Here is a 22,034-nt window from a genome sequence, read left to right on the forward strand (position 1 = left end):
GTGCAATCCATCAAATGTAGCTATTAATAGTAACTTTAAAATTGCCCTAACAAGGTCCAAGTGGATATAAACATTGGAATAAAGTACTCTGTGCACTCATAATATGCTTCTAAAAATTAAGCTTTTCATGTGGAAATTATCAAATAAATAGCTGTCCTCATTTCTACAGAGATAAATAACCCCGAGATTTCATTATTTGTTACAAATTTTCAAAAGAATTGGTTAAAACTCATATCTGGTTAACAGTCTGACACAGTTTCTCCTATTTTTCACAAATATACATACAAAACTTTTCTTTTTTAATGATAGTCATAATGCAATTTTCTAAAGGACTATTGCCAGAACCTGGAGAAATTGCTCCAACTCCAAAGTCAAATGATAGACAAAAGCAAGTGACTAGTTGGTGCTTTACCTCTGAAAACAATGGAGGCTTTCATTCCAAAAAATGGACAGATATCCTTCATCCTTTCCTAATTTCATCCTTCCTGATTCAGACTCTTTGCCATGCAGCCACTTTTCTAATGCCTACGTGGACATTTTTAAGGCAATCAGGATACCAGTTAGCCATTCCCCAGAGTACCTCTTCTTTCTCCATGGAGTCAGAAATTGTGACCCCCAGTGTGGCTAGAGCACACTGCATTCTGGGCCTCTCCAGCACTTCAGTGCTGGAGAAATGGCAGAGGATCCGCATGGGTAACAGGACATCCTAGAGATTATAGGTTTTTAACTTTCTTCATTTGCTCAGAGTATCAGGGAATTCTAACCCTGTAGAAGTGCTCTAAATTAAAGCTCACTAAAGCCCAAGAAGCCTGTCTTAAAACTGTAGGAAATGTGGGGAACTATATAGATGCAGAATAGGACCATGGGCATTCCACAGTCCCTGTGTCAACAACCCACCAAGCCACTATTTATTTGAGGATGTATAAGTATAAAAAGGGTGGAGGTAACTTCAAAAAAAAAAAACAAACAAAAAACAATGCAAGTAAGAGAAAGGAAGTGTCTTGACTACTCAAAGAAATCACTAATTTCTGAAATGATTTTACTGAGGGAATGAATAAAAAGTCATTTTGAATACTATCAGTTTCACTAGGATACTAGAATACTTGGATTCAAATCTTGCTTGCTGCATCACCTTGGGCAAATTCCTTAACCACTCTGATCTTCATTTATCTGTAAGTGAAATATGCAGGTAAAAATATCTCCTCTTATAGGGTTATATTAAGAATTGCATGGTATTGTATAAATGAAATGCTTCAATGCTTAAAAAATGGAAGAGTATAGCAGTGGTAGTAACAGAGTGGAGAAGGTAGTGCTGGTGACAATATTTTCAGTAAAATGATTGGTTTTGATGTATCAACATCTTTGAGAACCACCATTTCCAGACTCCATCCATGACCTGGACCCTTCCTACCAACAGGTTCATCTTTGCCTTTCACTTCCTAATAAGACAGAATTTCCCACCTACTATAGGATAAGCTCTTCTATGCCTCGGGCTGTCCCTTTGCCTGAAGCACATACTCCTCCTTGTTCGAATTCTTTGAAACACCTAACCCTATTTATTCTTCAATATTTAGCTCAAGCATTTTCTCCTCCAAGACCTATTTTCCATCAGAAGAAATATGCCCAACAAGTGAACGATTTCCATTTTTATGATTTCCCAGAGCATTCGGTAGCAGTAGCTCAAACACATCTTTGCATTATACTGAAGCTATCTCTTGCATGTCTGCTTCTGTTCCCACCCAGCTGAGGTCTTAAAGACAAAGTCCATATTCTGCATAGCAATTCCTAACTCTAGATCTCACCGTGAAATTATTATTTCTGTTTTATAATGGCTATTTTAAAATATTTTAATGTTTATTTATTTTTGAGGGAAATAGAGAGACAGAGCACAAGCAGAAGAGGAGCAGAGAGAGAGGGAGAAACAGTCTGAAGCAGGCTCCAGGCTTTGAGTCAGCACAGAGCCCGATGCGGGACTTGGACCCACGAACTATGAGATCATGACCTAAGCCAAAGTCAGATGTTTAACCAACTGAGCCACCCAGGTGCCCCTAAAATATTTTTTAAAACACTATTACCAAATTAACAGCAAACCATGTGGTAAACTACAGAGCACAAAAAACAATGGTCCAGTTTTTCTGAATTTGTGTTTAATATACACATGCACAATATACACCTATATGTGCATACTTCTGAGTTAAAATAACCTATGAAGCCAACATTTCCTAAAGCAAGTTCCTAGAAATACTTGTTTTATGAGCTACTCAATGAAAAGAAAGATAAATGAAGTTAGATATTCTGAAATATCCTACACTAAGAATATTGCTGACATTGTTGAATACAATGGTTCCAAGAGTTATTTGACCATGATGCCATTTTGTTAAGTACACTTTTAAACTCTCAGAGTAAGTAGAGTTCTGGGGACACACGTTTTGAAAGGTGCAGAGTGACTTATTCTAACTAAGATCTAACTGCTAAGATGGCAGACAGGACAGCTGCAGATGTCATGGCATAGAGAGACAAATTTTGTTGGAGTGGGCTATACTCTTACTATACCACAGCCAGAAGCAGCAGACACATTGCTGGCTGTTCACCTCACCTTTTCCACTACAAAGGATGCTGCTCTGCTTTCCTAGGCAGTTCTTTTAATTCAGTGAATAACATTTTCCCCTTTTGGGACATCTGTAAATGGATTGCTAACTGTTTTGCAAAGCATCCATCTGTGACCACAGTCAGGCTCTGGGCAGCAATTAATTGAGACAACCTGAGATATGATTATGCCTCACAAATAGGAGGGAAGAAAGGGGGGGATGTTCTTCTTTCTTTATAGCATCAATTTTATTTCTAATATCATGTGTATGATATATATTTGTTTATAACATCACATTTATCATATTTTTCCATTTATTTTTTTTAAATTAAGGCATAGTTTGGGAAATATGTACCAAGATGCACTTCTAATTTACAGTTTTGGGTGGAATAAGGACAGAACTTAGCCTCTCCTATTATATTCCTGAAATCTTAGTACAGGAAATGCTATACTATCCATTTATGTTAGTAGCTTCATAATCAGCACAAAATTAAGCTTTCTGCCCGGTGTCATTTGTCAAGTAAGCTTTTTAAAGCAGTAATTTTCCTCTATGCCTTATAAAGGCAGCCTGTTTTTAAAACCAGAGTGTGCCACGTTACCCAACAAATTGTCACCAAGGAAAAGGAATAACATGAAAGCTGGGAATTATAATGCTGACCAAGTGCAAAGCAAATGATTTTTTTTGACCACCAATCTTATCTCAAATGCAAAGACCCAAATGTCAACATTGGTAATAATTCAGAAGGGTAACTGACACTCTGCCCTAAATCCAAAATATGCAAAATTGTACATGTGTTGAAAATGCAGACTATACAAAAGTGCCAATGTACCATAAATATACATGTATTATATACAAAATGATGGAATGCAGTCTAAGTATTTACAAAATTTTACCCTAAACAAAATATTTGTTCCCACAATAATGAGTAATTTTAAATATTTGATCCCATATATAGTTGCTACATGCTTAAGATTTAATGCTACCTTAGAGAAATTATAGGGAGGCCATATCTCATTGAAATAGTGGCTAGAAAAGTCTGGGTGCTAAATCTCTATCTAGTCAGACAAACATTCGAGTCATTTTGCATTTTCAAAAGAACCTGCAATTACTTCTCTTCACACTAGGTGGTGTAGTCAAGACCAACAAAGCTATCAAGGGATGAAAACTTTTGATTTAGCAAGGTCAAAGCTAAAGGAGAGGATCATTTTATTTTTTTATTTATTTTTTATTTACTTTTTAAAAAATGTTTTATTTATTTCTAGGAGAGAGAGAGAGAGAGAGACAGCGTGAGCAGGGGAGGGTCAGAGAGAGAGGGAGTCACAGACTCTGAAACAGGCTCCAGGCTCCAAGCTGGCAGTCAGCACAGAGCCCGACGCGGGGCTCAAACCCAGGAACCGAGAGATCATGACCTAAGCGAAAGTCGGACGCTTAACCGACTAAGCCACTTCGACGCCCCAGGAGAGGATCATTTTAAACTTGAAAACAGGTAAGTATCTTATATTAAAATCCCAGTGTGCTTGATAAAGAAAACAAAGAACCAGTAAAAGAGGAATGGAAAGCCTGTTCAAATAGTTTTGGGTTTAAGAGGGCTTCTCAACGATTAATTCACTCACCACCAGGAGTACCAGCAAAAATCCACATTCCTAGGCCACACGGCCACAATTCACAGTTAGGACATCAGAACAGCAGGGGTGAAGTAGGAGCCTGAGTCTGTTTTCCTAACATACACTCAAGTTGGTCTTTATGCAAAACTGAGAAATAGATTTAGATTGCTCTAAATCTGTCTAGTGGCAAGAAACCCCAGTTGACAAGTGCTTGATGTTCAGAAACCTTTTTTTTTTTTCAGCTTCCTATAGCTTGTATCTTGAAGATCAAGGGTTATAGGCTTCACTATAAAATCTCCAGATGAATTTTTCCTATGTTACCATCACTGCAAGAAAAAATCAGAGTGGCAGATTCAACCCTATGTGTAATAGAATATTTGGAAAGCAGTTTGAGCTTTGTAGAATGGGGAAAATAAATGTATTTTATAGAATGCAATGAAATGAATCTCTTCTGGGAGGAATGGGTGGTAGTTATATTAGATATTCAAAAGTCGAGCCACATTGATCTGTCTTTTGAAGTAATTACATTGATATCCAGAGTTTAAAGAAATGTATTGCTTGTTCCCTGTGGATATTTTCAAAAACCTTTTTTCTAAACCAAAGCAGTGTTTTTTTTAATCTAGTTTGAATCACAAAGGAAAGCATTTTACTGAAGTGCAGCTAATTATTATATAGGAATATATGCGTTTGGGTATGCATGTGTATGTGAACTCCTGAAATGAGTTCTCTGTTTTTTATTTTAAGTGAGATTTTTTTGTTGTTATTGTTTTGATAGAGTCAAAAGCTTGCTCCCTTAAACTCACTTGCTTTAAGATATTTTTAAAAGGACAATATGAGAAGATAAATTTCCCACTAGTCTAACTTCAACTGAGTATACAGAATACCATTTAAACATTTCTTTAAGTCTGAGCACAGTCCATGGGGCGCCTGGCTGGCTCGGTTGGTATAACATGCAACTCTTGATCTTGGAGTTTGAGCCCCATGTTGGGCAGACAGTTTATTTTTTTAAAAAATGAAAAAAGAAACATTTAGCACAATACATGTGAAATGTGTCCTGTACGGCATATATTACGTAGGTACAGCATACATAAGCAGCCAGTTCTTCAGGGCTCACTGAGGACTATTCCTCTATAGTACATGAAACCAGGCAACTTTATTTCTTGAATCTTTGCACTTACATTTTATGGTTTTCTTATTTTTTTCCCCTTGCTTTTAATTGTTATTTCAGGTTACCATCAATACACCAAGGCAGTTGGGAGGACTCCTGTGTCTAATCTGCAGAGGTCTTAGAAGGCTGATAGCCACAGGTAGTGTGTCAGAAACGTATATAAAATGAGGAAGAATGGGGGCCCAGTGGGAGAGGGGGAGGCTGCCATTAGTCAAGTGTCTACTCTGGCTATACTTTTGAATTATCTTCTCATTCTTGATTGTTTTCCCCAAAGGTGAAGCTGCAGGTGGCTGAGTGGTGGGTAGTTGAACCATTATTTCAAACAAATCTTTCCAATCTACTTTTACTGGGGATTATAATCATAACATTTGTAGAAAACCTTTGTGGGCCCCTCAAGTTATATAAATCTTCTTGTTTTATTTTTTTCGTGTACTAATAGCATAGTGTATTTTCTCCCTTAACAAAAATGTCTCCATATGCGCCAGCGTTTTCATTTCTAAAAAGTCTGTCTGCCTTAGTATAAGTGCATATAGGTGTATGTGCACATGTACAAATACAAATATGTGAGTGTGTATTTAATATGGGGCAGAGTGAAGAAGGAGCTCATTAAAACTTCATATGAACCTGCTTTCTTCTGAGTTATTTTCATTGCTTGCTTAATTATCTTTATCAAGGTCACTAAACGGTAGAAATGCTAACAAGGAGGAATAGGGCACTTTACAAAGAAACAGTAGGCCAGGACTGTGACTGTTTATGTGCTCTCTCTGGGGCGGGGTGGGGGAGGCAGTGAACAAAAGCAACAGTTTCCAAGAACAAACAATGGCATTCTCTGTGACCTGGAGCACAGCTGGCAACCCTGTGTCCTCACACATCAACTCCGTCCTTGAGACCCACCCGAACTTTTCCTCCAGCCACGTCTACAACGCCGGCATCTCAGACACTTGGGGCATCTTGTTTTTCTTCTTGGTTTTAGAAAACATTCCTTATAATGGACACACAAAACAACAGGCCTTTATATATATTTTTTAAACTAAAGAACAGCTCCAACAAATTTACAAATCTCTAAATACATGAGGGCTCGAGTTTCTTTGTTGAGACTTTGATCTGGAATTGCTGTGTCGTCCCTTGACCATGAGTTCAGTGAGGGTAAAGACAGGTCCTGCTTTGCTCAACATGGTCTTCCTTGCAGGACCCAGTGCCTGGCATAGAGAAGGCCCGCAACGAAAAATCAGTGGATCAACTGATTGACTAGTTACAAATGAAAACTCGCCTGTGGGTGGAGATCAAGTTTAGCCCATACAAGCATCAGTCAGATCAAAACAGAAATGTGTTTATGTTTGTGTCTCTTACAGATTTATTTCCTCTTGTTTCTCCTCTGAGAGCTTTGAAAACATTTTAAATTTTATGATGAACAAATGATATGTCCCACTATGCCATCTCAAATCTTCTTTTCTGAATTCAGGTTTCATCTTAATTGCAGAAAAAGTGACGCAGCTGCGCTATAGAAAAAGTAAACACAGAAGAGTATATTTTTAAAAATACCTATAATCTCACTGCCCAGAAACAACAGCCACTAAAATATTTGTTGTTTATTTCATATTTTTCTGTACTTATAGCTTTAATGTATATCTATGTTCACATAATTGAGGTGTGTTGTAAATATAATTTCATATTCTGCTTCTTTCATGTTATTTCATAAGCATGTGCCAGTCATTAAAACCTCCTTAAAAAACATAATTTTCATAGTCATGTTGTGTTCCACCACAGAATGATGCCATGTAATCAAGTCAAATTCATTTCTTCTCTATTATCAAACATTTAGATCATTTGGAATATTTTATCTTTATGACCATCTAAAGATGGTGTTTGTGCATATCATGTACACATAATGTTTGTGCACAACAGATTACTTTCTGGGAATGGTCTCCTAAAAATAGACTTGACTATTTTTAAGGCTTTTGATTAAGTATTGCCATACTGCCTTCTGCTTTTATTGCAATTTGTAGATTAAACTTCTACCAGCAGTGAATGAGACTGTAATAGTAGCTGATAGCAGCTACCATTTTTTTGTTGTTGTTGTTGATATCTGATGTACCAGACACAGTGCTAAATGCTCTATGTGTGTCATATCATTTAACCATAACCATACCAATATGAAGTAGGTGTTATTTCATACCTATTTACAGATGATAGACTGACAAAGAACTTACACAAATTTTCCAATGTTGTACAACTAGATTTGTGATCCAGATGATTCACCTCCAGAGCCCTGGCCTTCACCATACTGAAGGAACAACACTGAAAGGTAATGCTGTATACCTAGTATTTTAATTCTTTGCTAATTTCATGAAGGAAAAGACTATATCTTGTTGTTTCTAAGTTTCATTATTTTAATACTAGCAACATTAGGTGCTTTCATTTTATAGTGATTAGCTAGTTATCTCTCTTCTAGTGTAAATTGTCTCTATCATTTGCTACTTAGTGACTCTTCTCTTTTTAAAATATGAACTTGTTGGGACACCTAGATGGCTCAGTGGTTAAGCATCCAACTTCAGCTCAGGTCATGATCACATGGTTTGTGGGTTCGAGCCCTGCATCAGGCTCTCTGCTGATGGCTAGCTCAGAGCCTGGAGCCTGCTTCCAATTCTGTATCTCCCTCTCTCTCTGACCCTCCCCTGCTCACACTGTCTCTCTCTCTCTCTCAGAAATAAATAAAAAAACATTAAAAAAATAAAATATAAGCTTGTTAGATATTAAAAATAATTTGGTTTTTCTGTGCCTATTGGTGGCTAAATATTGCTCCTGTTTGTCATATAATTGTATTTATGATATTTGAATTTGTGACATTCTTTATTTTTAAGCAGTAAAATATATTCTCTTTGTGATTCTGTCCATCGCTTATTTTATGCTTAGAAAGTAGTTGCATATCCAGATATGAGATATTAACTTACATTTTCTTTAAAAATTCTATCCTTTCCTTGTGTTGATGGTGTTGATGAACCAATCTTTCTAGGTGTTTACCCAGAAAGTCTTGTTGATAGCCTCAGGTTTCTTCTATTTGTCTGCAGTGTTAGAATCCAAGTGGACACAGATCTTTTCTAATGTTTCCAGTACGCTGAAGACACAAGTCACAGAAATTTCAAGGCAGCAACTTTGTCTGCTCCATCTCCCCAAAAGAGGAAAACCAAGAAAGCACAGATGCACATTGCTAATGATCATTTGATACAGAAGATTGGGTTTTGGTCCTGGGCATTAGTGCCCTTTTCTGGCACTGAGTTCCCTTGGGCTGGTTCTCCATGTAAGAAGCCAAAAGACTACAGTTACTTATGAGGTGTCAGGTTTTGAAATACAAACCATAAAAGGACATATTTCTAATCCGAGAAATCTGCCTTTTGTGCTAGATAGCTATAAAGCAGTCTTTGTTTACAAAGCATCACATTATCTGGCAACGAAACCTCATAACAATTAAGGCTCCTTTCATTTTCCCAACACTGTTTGTTGATAATTCTTCAGAAAAAAATTTGAGATTTTTTTTCATGCTACTAATTTATGCCAACATTAATGGGAGTCTAATATTCTGTTTAAAAAGAAGTGTAAACATATTTTGGAGATGCAGTGCAAGGCTTCTCCATCCACTCTAAAATATAAAGCTAGAAATTATTTACATGCAATTTTCAGTGACTTATTAATTAATTATCAACTGAAGTAGGGCTGATGTTGAAAGGGTAGATTCGCTATTGGTTCCTAAACTACTCTAACTCCTAGGAACAGAAAACCTACGATTATAAACAAGACATAGGCAACCATGGTAACAGATCTACTCTTCACAACAAATACACATTTTTTCAAAAACAATTAATGTTCCTTAATGTTTGACTAATTGTTACAAACATTTCCAATGGTATCTGTTACCGTCTTTTTATTTTAATGTTTATTTTGAAAGAGAGAGAGAGAGAGAGGAAGAGAGGGAATATGAGCGAGGATGGGGCAGAGAGAGAAGGAGACACAGAATCTGAAGCAGGCTCCAGGCTCTGAGCCTGATGCGGAACTCAAACTCACCAACCACAAGTTCATGACCTGAGCCAAAGTCGGACACTTAAACAACTGAGCCATATCTGTTACCTTCTTGAAGAAATTAATGTCCAGGTAACTATGGATCTAGATGCATCAACTTTAAGTTAGTTATAAAGACCTAGGTTATATTAACTTTAGACTTGAAAATCCTATGACTGTGTTTTGATCCAATTTTAGACTATTCTATTATGCACATACCTTTTCAACAAACAGTTAATCTGGAAGTTATACAATGATTTATAATGCATGATGGGATATTGAGCAATTACTATTTGAAAATAATAACTGCAATGGAAATCTAAATGGTTTTCCAAATATGAGAAACAGTAAATCTCCTCCAGCTATTTTTCATACCATAAGACTGAGAAAGATTTCACAAATTATCTGCACCAACTTTAAAAAAACTGAATGAAATAAAAATTATTTCCCAGAATACCCTAGTTGGAAATGATTATTCATAACAACAGCTAAATTTATTGTGCACCTACTATATACCTGAGATTTTCTAATCAATTGGCACTAATTTCTCAGGTATTATGTCATCCTCATTTTACACTCAAGAATTCTAAGGCTCAGAGCAGTCAAATAACTTGTCCAAAGTCAACTTTCTGATGAGGGGCAAGGCTAGGACTTGAACCTGTCTTGTCTGAGTTCAGGAGCTGAGCTCTTGGCTCCTATGTAATAAATAAATGTCAACCACATTCTGCCAACCCATCCTCGGTACATGTTTACCAAAAAGACTGGCTCTTCCATTATTCCTGAGCTTTATTCAGCCAACATAGTGGCCAAGATATCTGGAGAATTGGGCCCCATAAAAAGATGCCAGGAGTGACCTGATGAGTTATTTGTAAAGGTAACTTAGAGTGTTTGAAGGTCCTTATTTTTGAAAGTCTCCTTCTGAATAGTGCACCACTTTTTGCAAAGAATCTTTTCTGTATGGGAGTAGAGGTCAAAATAGCCTGGAATGTCTTTTAAAGGGAAGTTTTTTAGAGCAAATGGTGTGTCCTCATGTGACTAATTTGTAGCCATTTTTTAAAGATTGTAATTTTTAAGTAACCTTTACACAGAATGTGGGGCTCAGACTCACAACCCTGAGATCAAGAGTCTCACACTCCATCAATTAAGCCATCTAGGCACTCCTATAGCCATTCTTTAAGTAAATAAATAAATTTGGACCCAAAATCTACGTACTAAGTGTACATTTGAAGCTTTTTGATGCTTATTCTCCCTTGCCATGAAAATATTGCCAATTTCCTAATTGTGATAATGTAATATTAGAAAAGATGGTACCATTGGGGGGAAGCTGAGTAATGAGAACATGGGACCACTCTGTACTATTTTTTGCAACTGCTCATGTGCCTATACTTTAAAAAAAAAGTTTTAAACTACTGTCAAATTTCCATCTTGCCAGGGAAATGAACTTCTGGGCCTTGCAGCTGATAACTTTCATCCAATTAAGGTTTCTCTTGGGGTATTGGTCATCACTTTGAAGAGGCACTGATGTATGAAATGGGCACACATTGTTATCGTAGAAAGACCAAGAGAGCATATCCATAAACCCACATCAGAGGGTCTACCTCATGTCCTCCTCCTGGTATCTAGCTGAGGGCTAGGATGTCTCTGAAAACCGTCATTAGAAATTAAAGTCAACCTGTTGAGGAAGACTCCCAACTGCCTCTGGTGGCGCTTATCCGCTCACAAAAAGACAAACTTACCAGGTGACATGTTGAGTCCCAGGCAGAGGTCTCCAGTGAGCAAGGAGGAATTAGTCATGCTCCTTAGCTGGCTGCTGCCTCTGGATATTTACCTATATATTTCAGTGCCAAATCCTGACAAGGACAGATTACAGGAATGCCGGGTTCTGGGAAGGGAACGTGCAGTGGAGAGAAAATCAGAGTAATCTCATGCAGACGAGCAGGCCAGTCCTGAGCAGAGCTCCAAGAGCCTACAGGGCCCCTGTCATCAGGGGGACTGCTCATATGCTCACCCAGGAAATCTACTCTTTGTGAACCACCTGGAACAACTAGGAACATTCCCAAAATAAGACATTGATTTGAAGGACTGGCGGAGGGTGAACGAAAAAAATCGAAGATCTGTTCTGAAGGCACGTGCCTGAAATGCAATCCCTCTGCTTTTTGTTTGTTTCTTCGTGTAGAGAGAGAGGAAGGAAAAATAGAACCCTGATAGCTGCATCTAGTTAATGAGGCTGATCCTAGAAGTTTGTGGAACCTACTTTGGCCCATCTTGCCCAGAAATGCCATACCAACAAGGGAGGTATGCTCCAGTTGGTACTCAGAGGAACCTGTTTCAAGGTGGTTTTAGGAATAGGGTCGCAACTTTGAAAAGATAAAGTCCTACTCACAGCATGAATTTGGAGATGGAAGAAGATCTGCTAAGGGAATTTGGGAAGATGAATGACAGGGCAGGGAATACAAGGAACTCTCGCACGAGCCATTTCATAGACTCTGCCCCGAAACCGCCCATCCGTCTTCTGCCGTCAACTTACCAAAAATCTTGTTGGCGTCTCTGGAAATAGATTGCTAAATAAGCCTAAGCTTTTTCAGTTCATAGAATCGGCGAATCAAAGGGGCAGAAGATTTATCTCATGCCTCTAAAGATCATTTATAACTTGGCTAAGTGGCCCAGGATAAAACCACAATAAAGGTGATTCATGCAGGAAATCCATTCTGTTGAGGCAGAAATGAAAATCCACATTAAATCACAGTCCGTTCTGTGCACGGGAGAATTGGGGGTGAACCAAGCTCAGTGGATTCCCAGGCACACTATGGCTGAAGACCCATGTTCTTGGAAAATGGGGGAAATGAGACTCCTTTAAAGTGAGAATGCAGCCTCTGGCTCTGAGAGCCAGGAGGTACTCCTGACCAGGGTGAGCTGCCCAGTGGCCCTGCAACACGGGTGTCTGGGACTATATTCCCAAATGGCAGCCAGCCTGGGAATCTATTCAATTACTGCAAGATCCTTGCCAGGAGGCTTTTATCAGCTGCACTATTTATCAAGACAATTGGACCCAGTACAAAAACCCACCTTTGCAAATCGCCATGAAAGGGCTATCTATGTGGCTGAATCAGGGATGTCTGCTGCCTCCTGGCTTTTGAACTCAACTGTAAAGTTACTGCATTTCCTCCTGGCAGGGACCACCTGAAAATATTGTTGTCCCCTAACCTTCCCCTTCCCTTTTGGTCCAGAGGTCTAATGTATTGAGGGATGATCTAAATGCAAGAACAGGGTCACAGAGCAATTACACGTGAGCCCATTATTTTGCCCATGATTTATTTTTTGTGTGATATTAAAGTCTTCTCAGCCTCTTTCCCTCCCTTCAGCTGGAACCACACTTCTTCCCTTTGTCCTGCTGATATTATCTGTTCTCACTGTTGGGCATTGGTTATGACCAAGTGAGATGATTTCCAAGCCCGCATGCTCACTTTTCAGTGAAAAGTTGACTGATGCTTCATCGGAAGGCCTCGATTTTAGTTTACGTTAACAAAAAATGTAGAATATTTTTAGTGACTTAATTTGGGAGTTTCCTTCTCCATTGGTTCTTTATTAGCCTTTATTCATACAGTAGGGTTGTATGCAACTTAAAATACAGTTATTTAGTCATAATGAACAATCTCTAATGCAACTTGGTTGACAGCAATGGAGTCTGAAACAGAGATAGTCCACAAGTACATACAGATCAGTGTGGCACTCGCCATACGTCATTGGTGCTCATCTTTTGTCTTTACTGAAAGCTGACAGTGGCCATTATGACACATTCTAAAGGGTGGTCTAAGCAGCACATCCAGAGCTGTGGTAGGAATCCCATCCATAATGAATTTAGCAAAAGCAAAACCTCATTAAGGTAAATCCTCTTCCCTGAAAATAAGTTAAATCTATTAACTCATTTATGCTCTTATCAAAAGTGCCAATGTCCTTATTGGTGATGGCAAGCTATCTTGTCTATTGACAAAACACTTGAAAACTCAATTTATATGAGAATCACTGGCTTTCTTAAAAAAATAATTCATGTCTCTTCTTATGCACTGCATAAGGAATGCACACTGCAAACATCAGCAATAAAGAAGGCTTATTTTATGGTAAAAGCAATCTGGTAGATTGTAGATAGAACATTAAATTTGGTCATACAAATCTTATGGGCATAAACTAAAACATACTGAATGCATCAATTAACCAGAGTTCCTATTGGATTTTTTTTTTAAATAAAAACTGTTTCTCATGGCAATACAGTCCCTTTCGAAGACTGTATAAAAGGAAGGGATATGCCCCTGGTAACAGGCTGTTGCCTGTCAAACTAGATGGAGAGAACTAATTTAATGAAGAGTTTCTATTTAGGAAGAAGCAGTAAGAGGAAAGGGCAAGAGTTGAAGCTTCCACCAGGTTGGCTGGTGTTTTACAGGCAGGAGAAGAAGCTGGAAATTTGGATGATGGGTTTGAAAGCCCGATGATAAGGAAAAGGTCACTAAAATTGAAATGGTGGGTGGGAAAATGGAGCAGACCAGGCTAATGTGGCAAAACGGAATCATCTCATGCATGTCAAAGCTTTTAAGGAACTCTTTTCTTTTTGCTTCAAACAGTTTGCTCTTCTCCCTAGTGACTACTGTCCCATGAATGGCATAGATTATTTGCCTTTTTTCTTCCACCTAAATCAATTCTAAAAGTAATTTTTTAAAGCTCAGCTTATACGATAAGGAATGTTCCCATCAGACCTGAGTCACATTGTGAATGTGTGTCTTTTGCTTCAGTATGTAGTTTTTTTTTAAGCGAATGTTGTTCCCAAACTACCTTAGAAACAATGTGTGTATTTACAAAACTAACAAACATTGTAGCTTGGAAAATTCCTTTGGCACAGACAGGAGTGTTCAGCAGCAAATGCTTCTGACTTAAAACCTGAACCAAATAAAACTTGACAGCAAGGTAAAATATTTTATAGGCAAAGTGACATTTTATAATAATGGAATAATAAATGCAGAAAGGAAAATGAACCAAAACTGAAATATCATCTGAGATCCACTGGATACTAAAGGGAGGTAAATCTCATTTAGACTTTTCCTGTTTTTATTACACTAATAATTATGTCTATGACTGAAGCACTCTTAAACTTGGAGAGCTCCAGTAATTCTAATCACGTTGCTGCATATCTCCAATCATATGTCTACATGAGATCTGGATGAAGCAGTGCGAAGCCTTGGTAGTATGGTAAAGTGGATGGATGCAGAAAGAAAAGTGATGGAAAAATCACAGCACCACTTTATCAAGCACTTCAATTTGCAACCAAATCAAGCAATGTTTAAATCAACCTGCTGGACACAGTACAACCCTAAACACATCTAAAACTTGACATTAAATCACATTTCAAATGGAATTAATAAAGACTGAGTATGCTTACTTGCTAAACTCCCATCGTCTACCCTATTCCAACTCTCTGTTGATTTGCGTGTTTAGGAAAATCAGCAAGAAAACTAGAAAACCACCTTTCTAGTACATGGGACAACTGGAAAGAGGATACAAAATGTTGATGTTTAGTCTGGGAAAATAGAAAATGTCAAGGCTGGTTTTAACACAATTGGGCTAGATTAGGATGATCGAAGAGCCAGGATTGCAAAGCAAGTTGGTGTGTGGATCTTCCCACAGTGCCAAGAGACATGCATCTGCCTTTCTTTCTTTTTTAAAAAATTAAGTTTATTTATTTATTTTGAGAGAGGGAGAGAGATGGGGGCAGAAAGAGAGAGAGAGAGAGAGGATCCCAAGCAGGTCCTGCACTGTCATTGCAGAACCCAACACAGGGCTCGATCTCATGAACCATGAGATCATGACCTGAGCCAAAAGCAAGAGTCAGATGCCTAAATGATTGAGCCACCCAGGTGCCCCACATCTGCCTTTGTGTAAGTGCTGGTCAAATGCACTTTGGGTTCACTCCAAATGGATGGACTCCAGACTGGGAAAAGACCATCAGTCCTCATGTTTATCACCCAGGAACAGATATTTCCCCAAAAGAATGACCAAGGTATAATACTGAAGAAACAAACCAAGGCAAACAAGAAACTCAAAAAATCTAGTCATCAAATCACTAGATTAAACAATGATTTTAGCTAATGTATTAATTATCCATTTGACAGACATTTATCACTTGGCCTACTTTTCCATGGTAATATATGAAGTGCTGGAGGACAATTGGAAATGATCTAACCATCTTAACTCTGGATATTCAGTTTCATTAGGTCCAGAGTGTGGTCTAGAGATAGATCCTGTTTGTTTGTTTGTTTGTTTGTTTTAAACTCCTGAGATGATTCTAAGAATCTGCAAGTTGGGAACCCACTGATCTGAAACAGAGGTTTTCAGTCTCTGTGTTTCCTGGTAGGTCAGAGAGACAGAGCAATAGGGAGGAACCAGACCTGATGCAGGGAACACTGATCATCGCTCTAGTCTCCGTACCTGCAGGACAGCAGCTATAAAGTGTGTTGCTGGGGAAGCAATTCTAGACATTTTGATCCAAACATTATGTTACTGTTTAGAAGCTGTGTGGCCAGGACCAAGTAATTAAACTCCTCGAAGGGATACTTCTCACACCCCCTTTCAGAATTGTTCAACAGTCTAAAAGAGATTGTAACGAGGCCTAGTCTGGTGCTTGGTCCATCATCAGGCTTAGTTTCTGTCCTTATCCCTCACATATGGTGTAGCCCTTCTCCCCTCCCCCTTTAATGTTAAAAATTGTTTTCATTCTCCACAACCCAATCCCAACCTACATACTCCATGAAAGCTTTATGACTCCTCCACCACTCCCACTACCAAGGCTCACTGACCTCCCTCCTCATTGTACTTCTTTGGACCTTATATCCAGGATCACATGATCTGATACTTAATTGTCCTCCAGTCTCTTCATGAATATTGTTTTAGTTTTCCTGGACTGGCTCTCCTTGAGCATCCAGACAATGTTTTCTTCTTAGAGGGGCAAAAGAATTTCTTGTTGGTTGATTGAAAGTACCTGTTAGGCTGCTGCCATAAAAGACATCTAAAGGGAAAGGGGAAACCCTCAGTTTTCTGTCCACATAATGCGATGGAGACCAGCCAACACTGCTAGGGCTTCTGTAGACATTAGTATTCTGAAATAATCATCAGAATGCCAGTCTCCTCCCACCCCCACTCACTTATTTTGTTGGAAAAATGCAAAACCTGCATTTTCCATGAACCGCATCTCACTCTAAGCACAGAGTGAATGCAGTGTCTGTGTTTAGCATCCCGATGTGATAAGTATGCATTATACTTACTCCATGGCTAAATCTGACATTTCTATACTAAAATACAAAGGAATGACTAAATACTCTAGTGTGTTATCTTGCCCTTCCTTACCATTGTGGGTTTTTTTCTTATCATCCAGATTGGCCCCATGCTGAAATGTGCCTGTGAAAATAACTAAGAAATTTCAGATGTATCTAAAACTTAAAAGGTGAGTGATGAGAAGAGGTGAATTGTAAAGACATCTGTGCCAGCAAACACATGAGCATATTGGAACAGGTAGCACTGTGTGTGTGTGTGTGTGTGTGTGTGTGTGTGTATGCCTGTGGAGAAAGCAGATTTTTTTTTAATGAAGAACAAAAGCTGGGTTATGTAAGCAGCTCTGTTCAAAACAGCTTGTATAGCAAGAATGGAAACAAGGTATGAATATTCATAAGTAAAATGGAAGAAGTGTTCATTTGCAAGGAAGTGGAAATAAAATTCTGAATATTGTTTGACCACAATTTTACCCAGGAAGCTTTAGATATGTAGATCACACAATATGTCGTACAAACATAAACCCAATTAACCCCATTCCCTCAATATTCCCCTTCTTCAACATACTAATAACTAGTTTATTAATATTTCTACATGTTATTCAGTCAGGTTGTCTTGATATTGATTCGTCCGCCTCTGGATATCTAAAAGTGAGTGAAAGAAGAAAGAGATAACAAAACTAATCATATATGAAAGTTAACTCCAAATGAATCAGAGGCTTAAATATAAGAGCCAAATCTATAAAATTCATACAAGAAAACATGGGGATAAATCTTGGTTACCTTGGATTGGGAAATGGATTCTTACATAGAACATCAAAAATATAAACAAGATAAGAAAAAAGTAGATAAGTTGGACTTCATCAAAATGAAAAACTTATGTGCTTCCAAAGGACACTATCAAAAAGGTGAAAGATAACCCACAGAATGGGAGACAATATTTGCAAATCATATATCTGATAACAGCCTTGCATCTAGGTTATAGAAAGGACACTTGGGGCACCTGTGTGGCTCAGGTGATTAAGCATCCAACTCTTCATTTCAGCTTAAGTCATGATCTCATGATCTTGGAGTCAAGGCATTCGTTGGGCTCCATGCTGACAGAGCAAAGCCTGCTGGGGATATCTCTCTTCCTCTCTCTGCCCCTCCACTGCTTGCATGCTCTCTCTCTCTCTCTCTCTCTTCCAAAAAAATATGTAAAAGACCCTTAGAGCTCAATAATAAAAAGTGAACAGCCCGATTAAAAATGGGCAAAGTATCTGAATAGACATTTCTCCAGAGGAGATGTACAAATGGCCAAGAAGTACATGAAAAGATGCCTAACATCATTAGTCATCAGGGAAATGCAAATCAAAACCATGAGATATAACATCACACTCACTAGAATGGTAATAGTAAAAAAGTCAGATAACAAATATTGGTGAGGAGATGGAGAAATTGCAACCCTCATACACTGCTGGTAGCAGTTTCTCAAATGGTTAAACATAGAATTAACATTTGACCCAGCAGTTTTCATTCCTACGTAAATACTCAAGAGAAATGAAAACATAAGTCTATGGAAAAACTTGTACACAATATTCACAGCAGCATTTTTTACAATAGTCAAAAAATGTAGAAACAATCCAAACATCCATTGATGAATGGATAAACAAAATATGGTTATTCATACAATGGAGTATTATTCAGTCATAAGAAGGAATGAAGTACTGATTACATGCTGTATCATCAATGAGCCTTGAAAATGTTGTGCTAAGAAGCTAGTCACAAAAGACCATAAACCATGTGACTCCATTTATATGAAATGTCCAGAATAGACAAATCTCTAGAGATGAAGAGTAGATTAGTCGCTACCTAGGGTGGTAGAGAGCAGGAGTGGATGATAGCTGAAAAGATATGGGGCTTCCTTTTAAATTTTTATTCATTTATTTTTGAGAGAGAGAAGAGAGGAAAGGAGAGGAGAGGAGAGGAAGAGAAGGAATCAAAAGAAGTCTCCACACTGTTAGCGTAGAGCCCAATGCAGGGCTTGTTCAAACTCACAAACAATGAGATCATGACCTGAGCTGAAACCAGGGATTGGACACTTAACTTACTGAGCCACCCTGGCACCTCAGGGGCTTCCTTTCAAAGTGATGTAGAATGTTCTAAAAAATGACTGTCATAATAGTTGCACAACTCTATGAGTATACTAAAAACCATTGAATTGCATACTTCAAATAGGTGAATCATATGGCATGTGAATTATTCTTTCAATAAAACTATTGCAAAAGAAAAAGGAATGAAGAAAGAGAGAAGAAAAAGGAAAAACGAAGTATTCACCATGATCTTGGACTCTGTTAGAAAACCCAAACATTTTATCAAATGAAACTCCATCCATGAAATTACCAATTAATTGAATGATAGAAACAACATTAAAAGAAAGTGATCAAATGAAACCCATTCCAACCTCTAATGCATTCCCTAAGTCTTATGTACCATGATGTGACATTTTAATGATGGGGTCTTACAGAGGTGACATTTCCCCCCCTTAAGTAGAACTTTGATCCCTCATACATTCGCCTTGAAAACTGGAAGACTCAAAGCAAAGTTGATGTTAAATGACAGACTATATTATAGCATTTGTCTTAGTGTTCAATCTCTGGAGCTTGAACTTGGTAGTGTTTTTCTTTTCTACATGAAGCCAAGAACAGATTGAGGAACCTTCTAAAATTTGATTGGGAAATCCTTGAATCAAAGTTTTAACTTTAGGATCAGGTATGGTAAGGAAAAACACTTCAACCTGTTCATAGGATTTAGATAATCAGGCCAGAATTGATCTGTCGGCCAGTGTTTTGAAACTGCAATCTATGGGTCCTTGTGTGTAGGTAGGGATTTAAAGAGGGTACGTTCCAGGTTTCTCCATCCAGAGAAGCTCCACTTCTATCTGTTATAAATGTAGAGTTTATGCTTAACAAGATTCTATAGCTAAACAAGGGTTGAAACATGGGGATCTAGATCATCTTAATTTATAGAAGCATCCTAAGCTTTCCCAGCCTCACAAAGTTTTTGGCCAAACAGGAGTCCAGCTTCACTCGCAGAGGAAACATCACTGGTTTACAGAAGACCTGCTTCCTGTAAAGGACTTCCAACCCCCAGTATTTATTGGAGTCTCCTGGAGGCATTTTTCTCATGCTCAAGAACAAATCACCATTTATTTACTCAACAAGCATCAATTCTGTGTTTGGAACAAGGCAGTTATCTGCCAACTGTCATGTAAGGACTTTCTGCTCTACCTTTACCCTTGTCCTTTGTTCTTTATGTCCAGCAATACTACCACTTTTAACAATGAGGGAGAGAGCCTCTTCCCAGTCATTTTTCAACCAGCTACTGATGAAGAGATGCCGTAACATCTGGAGGAAACATAATTCTCCCTAATCCTTTCAACACACACATGTAACAATAAGATGTTCTCGCTGTTTAAAAAAAAAAATCTAAGGGGAACCTGACTGGCTCAGTCAGAAGAGCATACAACTCTCAATCTAGGGGTTGTGAGTTCGAGCCCCACATTGGATGTAGAGATTACTAAAACCTAACTAACTCAACTTAAATAAGTATACAATTCAATGTGTTCTTTTTAAAAATCTATACTGCCTTAGGTCGGAGATAAGGCGAGATTTTTCACCATGTAGCTTTAGACTATGGAGTGTGAAAAATTAATGGGATTTCATTGTTTGTAGAATAAATGGGCTTTTGAAAATCTAACTCAAAATGAGCCATTGCTGGTTTCATGTGTCATCTACCTAGCAGTTCCTGATGGGGCCTTGTTTGGTTTCCCACTGAAATACCCATGGAAACTCAGAGAACGGTGAACCTTCAGTCAGACAGCTCACCAAATACTAGAGCATATATGGCATCTGCACTAACTGAGTAGTCGAATTAATATTGGAAGAGCTGAAACCTCCTTTGGGTGAGCCAACATAATGTATTATTTTGTGATTGAAAAAGCTTCATCCTTCCCACCCTGGCTCAGGGAACTGAGTCTCCCCCAGTCATCACTTGGACAAGTATTCTGCCTTTCTCCCATCATGGAGGCCCAAACCAACCTTTTGAAGTCAACCTAGTTAGAAAAGGTTGGGCATTTTGATTTTTTAAAAATATTTTATTTTTATTTATTTTTGAGAGAGAGATCACAAGCGGGAGAAGGCCAGAGAGAGAGAGAGAGAGAGAGAGAGGGAGAGAGAAGGAGGCACAGAATTGGAAGGAGGCTCCAGGCTCTGAGCTGTCAGCACAGAGCCAGACATGGGGCTCCAACCCACGAGTTGTGAGATCATGACCTGAGCCAAAGTTGGACACCCAACTGACTGAGCCACCCAGGTGCCCCAAATTTTTATTTCTATATTTATATTTTTGGCAATATTGCCTCCATATGCTTTTGACCAACACTTTGGTGAAATTATCTTAAATTTAATTATGATAGAAGTAATTCCGTTTTGTTCACTCATGCATGTCCATTACCTAGAGCAGTGTCCTGCAAAGAGTGGACAATTAATATGCAATGTTTGTATGTTCATATGTAATTAGTTTTAAAAAGTCAATAGGACCACAATTCCCTTCTAATCACACTTGCGCTCTAATTTTTGAAGAGAATATGGGCACATAATTCTTTAATAGCAGTTAAATAATTTCATAAAGAATTTTATCATGAAATTCACCAAAAGCTGAGAGAAATAAAAACAAGAGTTGATTGGAAGAAGGAATAGTCCATTTAACAGCAAGGGAACTAAAATAGCCTTTGTTTATTAGTGACCCTCAAGGAATCAGCCCTGTGTCCTCTCCCCACCTAACAAAGCAAGTGTTAACAAGCCCACTCATTTGCCAGAACAGAGCTGGGTTTTCTGTCAATGCCGCTGACAGCGGAAGGGAGAAGAAATAATTACTTCTTAAAGCTACACATTAATTTAAGCACTTGGGCAAATTCAATTTGTGAAAAATAAAGAATGAAATGGGAACAAAAGAAAAACCGTGTTTCATGTCAGAACGGAAAGGTTAGAGACGAAAACAGTGAACAGAATGGAGTGTGTGGAAACGCAGTGAGCTGAAGCCAATGCAGCGTGGCTGGCATTCACCTCTCCACCTGTGAACGGGGACGTTACACTCTGCAACTCCTTCCACCCGCTTTCCCTCTGTGTAGACAAGGTGGGGAATGTTCATTAATCCCCTGGCAACCTCCTTGCTTGAGGAAGAACGTTAAAATCACTTAAAATCACGAGCAGTGTTTGTGAGTTTGAGGGCACATGGAGTTAAAGGTAGCTCTGGGGCCATCTTTTTCAACCTT

General features: G+C 38.4%; 1 long non-coding RNA gene across 1 annotated transcript; it reads left to right on the forward strand.

Annotated features, from left to right (window-relative positions):
- Positions 1-5,425: 5,425 nt before the first annotated feature.
- On the forward strand, positions 5,426-16,874 carry LOC144240916 (uncharacterized). The gene is made up of 3 exons (XR_013337894.1): positions 5,426-5,499; positions 7,598-7,665; positions 16,831-16,874. It is a non-coding gene; the product is annotated as an uncharacterized LOC144240916 (long non-coding RNA).
- The last annotated feature ends 5,160 nt before the right edge of the window (positions 16,875-22,034 follow it).

This window comes from Crocuta crocuta, unplaced genomic scaffold, assembly GCF_008692635.1.
Source record: "Crocuta crocuta isolate KB4526 unplaced genomic scaffold, BGI_CrCroc_1.0 scaffold197, whole genome shotgun sequence".
Taxonomy (NCBI): Eukaryota; Metazoa; Chordata; class Mammalia; order Carnivora; family Hyaenidae; genus Crocuta; species Crocuta crocuta.